Here is a 9,520-nt window from a genome sequence, read left to right as displayed (position 1 = left end):
GCCACACTCAACCTGCCTATTGTGCTATGAGCTCTCTGATTCAAAGCCAATCTTTTATTCTCCACTTTACGATGCTAAAGATGGAGCTCTGCAACCATATTTTTCCTTGTCTAGCTGCTCCCTGGCAGTAGGAGGTGCTAAGGAAAACTAGGGAACTGGAGAAGGGAGTAGGGACTTGTTCCTTCTGGTTTTGCTTCTTTTTCTATTGGTAGCACCACAACAATGCTTTTTACTTGGAAATTTCCATTTTTCTTCCCGGAAATCTCAAAGCCAGCCATTTTGTATTTCTTTAGAAATACTAATAACAACCAGCCAGTGCCTGCACCTCACAAGTACACACCAGCACTGCCGCTCAGCTATCCTGGCCCAATTCCAGGGGTCTGTTCTCTGAACTCCCCAGGAACCAACTACAGTGGAGCAACAGCCCTCCCTCTGAGGTTGTGGTTTCATTTATGTAGAGTTTATTCCCCACGCTTCTGAGTTCAAATGCTCCAACATCTTCCCTCTGTCCTCCTCACCTGAGTACTGACAGCTGCCTCCTACAAGTGCTACTTGTTTTACTTCAGTTTCTCTTTTGGCTTTTCAAGCCTTCTGTACCTCTTTAACATATTTCTTATACAAATTTTTCCATCTTAAATAAAAAATCTACATTTTTATTTTCTTTGCCAGTCGCTGACTTGGAATCAGGGGTTTCTGAGATTTTAAAATATGAGACTCTGAGAGGACTATGGTTGAAACACAGAATATTCTACAGGGCTCCTTAGGACTTCCTTGTGCACTGGGGAAAGTGAATGGCAGACTACAAACAAACAAATAATGGCAAAACCACTGAGAACTTGGGCCTACTGGAAATAAAGATGTGGGTCCCTCCAGAAGGTACAGAACCCCAACCAGCTCTGATGTAAAGATAAAAGAAACATGAAAGGTGCAGTGGAAAAATAAATGTATAAATATCAACTATTGCTCTGTAGTATGAGACCTGTAGAAACAAGGTAACTTCCTTCTTTGTTGATTACATTCGTACATGTGTGTTTATGTGCCTTGATGATAGCTATAGGTGTAGATAGATAGAGAGGGGAGAGATAGACAGAGAGATCACACAACACACACCAAGAGGTCTTCTTGGATGGAACTAAACATTCAGACTCCCAAAGCTACCACTTGGCACTGATCTCATTAAAGTAACAGGACAGGAATCAAGTTTGCCAGCAGGCCGGAACTTATCAGTGTTTTGGTCCCTTCAGGCAGCTCTAACAAAATACTGTGAAACAGCTAGCAGAGATTTGTTAAACAGAGATTTATTTCTCATGGTGCTGGAGGTTGTAAAGTCCAAGATCAAGGCACCAGCACATCTGCTGTCTGGTCAGAGCCTGTTTCCTCACAGAGGCAATTTTTTTTTACCATCTTCACATACTGAAAGATACTGGAGCTTCCTCAGACCTGTTTTAGAAAAGAGTATTAATTCATTCATTAATTCATTAATCTCATTTATGAGGGCTCTTCCTTCATAATCTAATCACTTCCCAAAGGCCCTTCCTCATAACTTAGGAGTTAAGATTTCAACATCTGAATTTTGGGGATATGCAAACATTCAGACCACAGAAGGCAGTCATTCCCACATGGAACCTACCTTCTTATCCTGCCTACTTCTGTCCCAGAAGGTGATAGCTCTGGTGCAGACACGATCCCACCTGGGGAGAAATGGGAGCCGGTCTGACTGCAATGCCTCATATTTTACAATATCCACTTTTCCTTTCAGCCTGTCAACACTTTTTAAAATCAAAGTGTCAGTAATGATCTTTAGACATGGGCTTGTTGCTACTGAAAGTTTTCATTTGCTATCATCCTGAAGCCTGTGGCATCAGGCGGACTGACACCAACACCCCAGTTTTCAAGTGTGTCTTTCCTACCTGAGTCATTTTCCTCCCTCTCTTCCCCCAAACACACACCTCCATAGTCCGGCTTGCACACACATTCTTGAGATGTGTTATCTTCAAATAAAAGACAAAGGGAAAGAAGTCAGCCAGCAGTTCTAAAGTAATCTCAAAAAGAAAAAAAAAATAAGAGAGAAAGAAAAATGGGTTAGATAAATTATGGGATAAAAATGGGTGCCCATTTTCCTCATTTAAAATGGGGAGGGGATAAAAGAGAAAAGACTAAAACTCAGAAAAGGTGGAAACTTGTGATTTCTTCATGCTCTACCCACCCTTACTATCAAATCTTGATTTTTCTTCTAGTTTAGAAATCTGAATATTTAGTAACCTCTCTCGAGCTGAGTCTAGAGCACTTACAGGGAAAATTATTTGAGAGTAATAAAGCTCCCTAACTTCGCAAGCGTCCTGCATCCAGTTCTCTGTCCCCCCCCCGTTTGCTGTGTCTGGAATTCCCACTCCCCTTATCTTTGTATCATTTCACATTCTCATCCGAGGTAGTATTATTGTCCTGACGCTCCAAGGTGGTCCTTAACAAGGTTACCCGCTGTTCTTCCAGAGCCCAGGGCGCCTCGCCTGGAGGGGCCTGAACTGACCTGGGCCAGCTGGGGGACGGAACAGCTCAGCCAACCGCAGCCGGTTCCCGCCGCCCCGAGTGCCCTGCCGCGCCTTCTCCTCGCTGAAACTCCCTCTACCCGCGAGAGACCCCGGGCGGGCGGGAGGTGCAAGGTGCCCCTGATGGCACCGGGGAAGGGCAGGAACTTCTTACCTGGACGCAAATCCGATGAACTTGTACTTGCCTTTGCGACTGCTGGCAAGTCTGGAAAACGCAAGTAATAAGGGGGAGAGGTAGGAAGGGAGAAAGGGGTGCATGAGAAGAGACTGAGGACGCTGCTGTTGCTCCCCGGAGCCCGCGCAGCCCGAGTGCCGCTCCGGGCTGAGCCGGTCCTCCCAGCCTCAGCTCCCGGCACGGCCGCCCAGCCCCGGCCTCCTTCCCCGCCCCGCGGGTGTCCCGGAGTGGGGAGGGCGGCCTCCTCCCGCAGCCACCCTGCCGCCCGGGAGAACGGCGACGTTTGGAGCCTCAGCGGTCCCCCACCCGACATGGCCAAGGGCGGGAGCGGGGCTGCAGGGACAGGGCTTCCTCGTGGCAGGGCCCTGCCCTAAAGAACTGTTTTCCTCCCCCAACAAAGTGAGACCCAGGCTTTGCGCGGTGGGAACCAGCGGCTCTTCTTCACTGGGTCCTTGGAGAATGGGGGCATCAGCTTCAGGGTCTTATGAAGGAGCCCCCGCGGGTCCCCCTCCTTTCCTTCCCGTTATCTCTGGGAAGCGGAAGTCCCGTGACCCCTCACTGGACAAGGCTTTCTGGCCTTTCGTCTACAACCCTAAAGACAGGTGTGTCCCAAAATGACAGAGGAAGTTTAGGGGCACGTGAAGACAGGGAAGGACTTTTCCTAATCTAAGAGGTGCAATAAAAAAAGACTTTGCAGAGCCGAATTCTATTCCCAGCTCTTCTAAGATTAATTAATTCCGCAAAAAGTTACTGGCCTTCCCTACCTGCTGGACGTTATTCCAGGCTCTTGACTCTTGAGATACAAGAGTGAGAAATATAAGCCCGTCCTGTGGATCCAGTTTCCGTTCGCAGGAACCAGGTTAGTGATTCAAGAAAAACCCTCTCTCCTCCTTTTTTCCTCCATTACTCGGGAAAATAATGTCTGTCCTCTGCAAACGTTGTATGTTAAATTTAAGAAGATAATGTTATAATCAAAGAGGATTCAGAGGACTCTTTGAACACTAATAAAGAGCTCAGAAAATACTAATAGATAGTAACATAATAGATAGCACTGAATGAAATCTTAGCATCAAAAAAATCACCGTTTAAGCACTTTTAGAGTTCCAAGCCCAACTTTTTAAGAAATGATAGCATCTGGCTCATTGTCGCTGATTGGCTAGAAAGCCTAAGGAGCAAAAAAATGAGATTCTTAGAATTTATTTAAAATTTTGAATTATATGATTTTTTTTTTCTGTTCAACCCCAGAAGGTAATTTTAGAACTCATTTGGAATTATCTTCACTTTGGCTCCCCTGAGCTGAAATATATTTCCCATATTTGTGAAAAATGACTGCAAATAAATAGGCAATTTTATGGTGAACATTTTTCACGGGCAGTATCATGAATTTAGAGTCACAAAGCTGGAGGTTAGCTCAAGGAATGAGAAAAAACTCAATTTTAGAATTTGGTTATAGTTGATATAGCCAACTAGTCATCTATTTCATTTCATATATGATGGTATTCGTGAAACTACCTAAATCTAAGGTAGTAGATTACTCACTTACTAAATACCTAAACTTACCTAAATTTAAGACTGCTAAAATTCTCCTTGTACTAACTCCTAATAAGCTGACAAACTGACTGTTACGACTGTCTAGGACCTGGAGTTATGGTCCTTCCAGTCCCGGGGTAACACTAGTGACAGTCAGGATAGCGCATCTGGAGAGCATCTTCTGGTAACATTTTGTTCTTCATGCTGTGGGAGTCAGACAATATTTTAGGTCAGGACTGACTCAAAAGAGACTGAGGCTTTTACCAAAGTTTGATCAGCTTCAGCATTCCAATAAGGCTCTGCACCACCTTCACCTACTCTGTTTCTCTCCCTGTATCTCCATGAAAAGAAAGGAATTTGGAAAATAAAGGATTAAGGTGAGGTATCCTGGAGACTCCTACCAAATCCCCAAGAATTCAATAATAATAGCAAATGGTCCTATACTTACTCATTTAGTATTTAAATAACCTCAGACAGACAGACCACAGAGTAGGATTTGGAGCCCAATCAGACTAAATTCAGAGAATATGATTTTAGCTACTACGGTATGCTGCCTCCCAGCAGAAAATAAAGTGATGAGCGACCCATACATAGGCTTACCGTCAGCCCAGAGCAAGCTTACCAGGTCTAGTGGAGATAGGGAGCGCCTGAATCTCCCTCCAAGAGCAGAAAAATGTGATAAAAAAGTGTCTCATTTTCTGCTCTATTATTCTTCTAGATCACAGCAGCGAACAGGTGATCCTGAGAATAGCAAATGCTCCTTGGTGTACACAAAGTTAAACTTTAATCAAGCATTTCTCTGAATGCAACACAGTACAAAGAGTTAAAAGGAAAAACACAAAGATTCTTTATGATAGACTGGAAATTTTGTTCTCTTTTGGAAGTTGAATATTCCAATTTGCTTTGCCATCATTCCTGGTTCTTTTTAAAAAAAGATTCAGTTGAGATAAACATCAGCACTTATTTCTTAAAACAACAAACGAACTAGAGTTATAGAAACTACTGGAATGGAAATCCAGTGACCCACCTCTGGAGGTTTTATGCAGACATGCACACAAAGTGAAAATGCTTGCCTTGTATTTACTGCCTGTGTATACGCAATAGAAGGTCTTGTGTCCCCTCTGCTGAATGGCTGAGTGCTAACAATGACATTTCCTGTCTGATCAGTCTGTTTCTTTTATCCCCTATTGTGGGAACCAGCAGAAGTTCTGTTAAATTGTTGTTTTTCATTTCCATGGCTGAGAGGTATTAGTGAAATTCACTTACGCTTTTTCCAAGAATCAGAGGTGGAATAAATTTATTCTAAATTATCAGGGACTATTTCACAGCATAGTTTATTGAAATATACAGAGAACTATGTCAACAAGTATACCCGCCTGTTTGGAGAAAAAACCCTGCAAGTTAAGGACTCTATCTACCTTTTTGGAAGAAGCTCTACTAAAGAAAATAGAGTTGTTGCTTAAAGGCTGATGAATGACTTACACGTTAACAGTGTCATCAGATGCAAACATTTATTACTGGCATGAATGATCATGAGAATTAGTGTGTATACTCAAGCTGTTTGAATGTTACTGTCTGGGATGTTAGCACTGGATTATTTTATGTAGAAAAACATCATGGGCTTGTAAAAGTATATATGTCTATATTATGATTAATTGGGGTTGTTTTCAGGAAAACAATTACAGGTTCAATGACAGTGACTTTAAAATTCTAGAGTTCTTGTTATCTGAAAAACTCACCTAATATCTGTCTTATGTAAGAAGAAATTGTTTATTTTTAGGCACCTAAGTGATACAGTGATAAGTGATACAACTTCACTTTGGGCATATTTAAAGATTAAAATATTAGTAATCTCACCACTCAGAACCATCTTTTCTTATGTGTGAGCTGTGTAATACTGGTATTCACAAACATGTTAGAGTAATAGATTATCTTTATTCTCTTGCAAGAAACTTGAAAACCTTCCTCAGATTTTGGAAAGAGCAGTTTGATGGTTACAGTCCCTAGTAAAATTACTCATTTTTAGCAGCTTGTTTCATAGAGAATTTTTGATCTGAGAGGTTTGTATTGATTAGTTCTTCTGTTAGTGCTTGGAGAAGCTTTGGTGAAATACCTATGACTTAAGGTCACACAAAAAGCACAATCTTGGAAAGAAACCCATGTTCTAAAAATAAAAATGCCACTCTACTTGTAGGGACAAAATTAAAATGAATGAGATGAACCAGGAACTTCTAACTCTTCAACAGGATCAATGTACTCCCCAATTCTTTTTTTTTCTAAGACAGAGTCATAAGCTGTCACCCTGGGTAGAGTACTGTGGTGTCACAGCTCACAGCAACCTCAAACTCTTGGGCTTAAGTGATTCTCTTGCCTCAGCTGCCCAATTAGCTGGGACTATAGGCACCCACAACGCCTGGCTATTTTTGTTGTTGTTGTTGTTGCCATTGTTGTTTTAGCTGTCCTGAGCCTGGTTCAGTGTAAGTGGCCAGTGCACTACCCATTGAGCTACAGGTGCCGCTATTCTTATCAGATCAAGCCTGGACATGACTCAGAAAAATATAACTTCATCTGAGTGATTGTATTTTTAAAACTTTACAACTTCCAATCAAACATTATGATGCATGATTAAAACTAGTTTTAAATAACCCCAAAAGCAAGAAATAATAGTCCATAAAAACAACAGTTAATTAACATACTGACTGTAACAGGCAGGGAATTTACTGATGTAGTTTCAGAGAGAGAAAGTTTGGAAATTTAATCTATGAAAATAAATGAAATAGGAAAAATAGGAACTAAAATGATATTCGATCAAGCACAAAACTGGAGGAATGAAGCACCAGAAAGGGAAAAAATGGTAAATACAAAATACTGTTGATATTTAAACCAATGCAAACATAACCTCTTGTTGGGTTTAAAATGTAGAAGTAAAATTATTGGGAAAAACATCAAAAATTCAGGAGAAGCTAATTGTAAATAAACTTTGCAATGGTTGTTCTATTGTTTGGGTAGTGCTAAGAGTATTTTTTGGCATAAGGTCAAACACAAAAACTATTTTGTTATCCAAAGTGAGCACTAAAGGAATAATGAAAAGGAAAAAGTGAAATATTTAGATTAAATCCAAGAAAAATTAAAAAATAAAAATTTCAAAAATTGATTTACCATAAATAAGAAAATAAATAAAATAGGAAACAAAGATCTGAAGGGACAAATACCAATAAAATGCAAGATTATAGATTTAGAGGCAGCTGGATCAGTATTTACAACAGAAGTAAACAGAGAAAAGTCAATAAAGACACAGATGATTTGGACAGTGTCATTAACCACTTTGATCTAATACTAAATGTACGGTGCATTCTACCTGACAACTGCATAATCTAAGAACATTATTGATATTCCTTCTTTCCCCACTCATAGTTACCTTGTGATAGGAGCATCTGGGTCAGGCAAATATACTTAGCCCAGGGAAAACAAAACAAGCAAAAAGGGGAAAGGTGCACCTCCAAAAACCAGTTTCTTTGCCTTCAACTTAGTGTTCAGAAATGCTCAAGTCTGTTGAGCCAGGCTGAGCTCAGAGAGGATTTGTTAAGCAAGTCCCTAGGGGTTCTATAATATACCCATTTTATCCATCAAATGCAGTGTTTCTAACCAGGAGCTTAAGAGTGCTAGAGGTCCAATTACTGGTACCTTGGCTAGGAATAATGATGCTTTGTTCCGTAAAGTGGTGCTTATATCTTTCATTTCTTGAGATTTTAGTGAGATACTAGCTCCAGAAGTCAAACAAATAAGAACTGAGGGGAAGGTGGATTGCTTGAGCTCACGAGTTTGAAACTAGCCTGAGCAAAAGCAAGACCCCATCTCTACTACAAATAGAAAAACTCAGGCAAGAGGCTTGCTTGAGCCCAAGAGTTGGAGGTTGCTGTGATCTATGATGCCATAGCACTCTACCCAGGGCAAGTACTTGAGACACTGTCTCAAAAACAAAACAAAACAAAAAACCCCAAAGAGATCCAAATTCACTGTAGTCTTTCTCAACTGTGTTAAAATTAGATACGGAATATATTCTCATTATCTCAAAGATGTAATTGTTTAAACATGGTGTTAAGCCAAGTTAGACTATCTGAACCTGATATTTGAACATGGTTGTCTGAGCATAGTAATAAACCAAGTTAAATTCTTGCTGCCAGAGCTGGGAGTTGTGGCAGGCACCTGCAGTCCCAGATACTTGGGAGGCTGAGGCAAGAGACTCGCTTGAGCCCAGGAGTTGGAGGTTGCTGTGAGCTGTGATGCCATAGCACTCTACTGAGGGTGACAAAGTGAGACTCTGTCTCTAAAAAATAAAAAAATAAAAAGAATTCTTCCTGCCAGTTAATTCACAGGCATTATGGGTTTAGGGACAGAGACAAGATTTATGGTAAGCAATAGGATGAAAAGATGTGGCTGTGCCTGTGGCTCAAAGGAGTAGGGCGCTGGCCCCATATGGCGAAGGTAGTGGGTTCAAACCCAACCTTGGCCAAAAACTGCAACAAAAAAAAAAAGATATTTGAAATGGTCTATCAAAAATTTTCATCCCATCTTTTTTAATGGCTAAATAGTATTCCATGGTGTACGTATACTACAGCTTGTTAATCTGTTCCCAGGTTGGTGGGACAGAATTATACGAGGGACTTTACCTAACAAATGAAAACAGTGTAACCTAATTCTTTGTACCCTCAATGAATCTGAACCAATAAATAAATAAATAAATGTCGTCTCATTATTATGAATGACATCTCTGCTTAGGGGAATTATCTTCCTTTTATTCTTGCTTTTTAACAAGTGTATGTAGTATTCTATTACTGAATAGATAGTCCTATTTTAACTCTGTTACCTAAACTATCTTAACAGAATCAAAATGTTCTTGCAGCCATCCTTTTGAGCTAGGGGAAGAAACAAATGAATCCTTTGCCTTCTCTCAAGGAGACATATACATATAAATTTGTTACAGTTAGGAAAGTCTTAAGACTTACTACTTAAACAGTAACTTAACATTTTGAAACAATTTCAGAAGATGATTTCCAAATGCCAAACATTTTATTTGGTTCACTTTATTAAAATTCTAGTTAGTAGAAAATGTTCAGTGCATGGACTTGTTAGCAGTCCATTGGGTCATCCATATTTAAACAAACCATTTCTTTCTTTTTTTAAAATTTTTTTCAGACTCATTTTCTTGCCCCTGGTAGAGTGCCATGGCATCACAGCTCACAGCAGCCTCAAACTCTTGGGCTCAAGC

This window comes from Otolemur garnettii, unplaced genomic scaffold, assembly GCF_000181295.1.
Source record: "Otolemur garnettii isolate 467f Iridium unplaced genomic scaffold, OtoGar3 scaffold00013, whole genome shotgun sequence".
NCBI lineage: Eukaryota > Metazoa > Chordata > Mammalia > Primates > Galagidae > Otolemur > Otolemur garnettii.
Note: the sequence above shows the minus strand (reverse complement) of the source record.